The sequence below is a fragment of the Pteropus vampyrus genome, unplaced genomic scaffold (assembly GCF_000151845.1).
Source record: "Pteropus vampyrus isolate Shadow unplaced genomic scaffold, Pvam_2.0 Scaffold1, whole genome shotgun sequence".
In the NCBI taxonomy this organism is placed as follows: domain Eukaryota; kingdom Metazoa; phylum Chordata; class Mammalia; order Chiroptera; family Pteropodidae; genus Pteropus; species Pteropus vampyrus.
In genome coordinates, this window is record NW_011888782.1 from 32,791,992 (window position 1) to 32,792,296 (window position 305).

A 305-nucleotide genomic window follows, 5' to 3' on the forward strand; every position below is an offset into this window, starting at 1 on the left:
GGGGGGCTGGATCCCGCCCCTCGGTCCCGCCTATCAATGAGACGTGATGATTTACAAGGACTCGCAATCGAGGCTGAAGCCCCAGGCAGCAAGGGGGCTGGGTGGTCCTTTCTTCCCCTTCTGGTAGCACTTTGTAAAGGCAGGAACCTTGAGCTGGGAAAGATCAGGTAATTAACAGGCAGACAGGAGGGCTGCTTTGATGTTCAGCTCCTGATGCTGCCTGGAGCTTGGAAGTGTGGTACACTGATTCGATTTTCTCCTGGCTGAGGAGGGTCAAACCAGGGCCGTTGCTAAGAGCCGTCCAA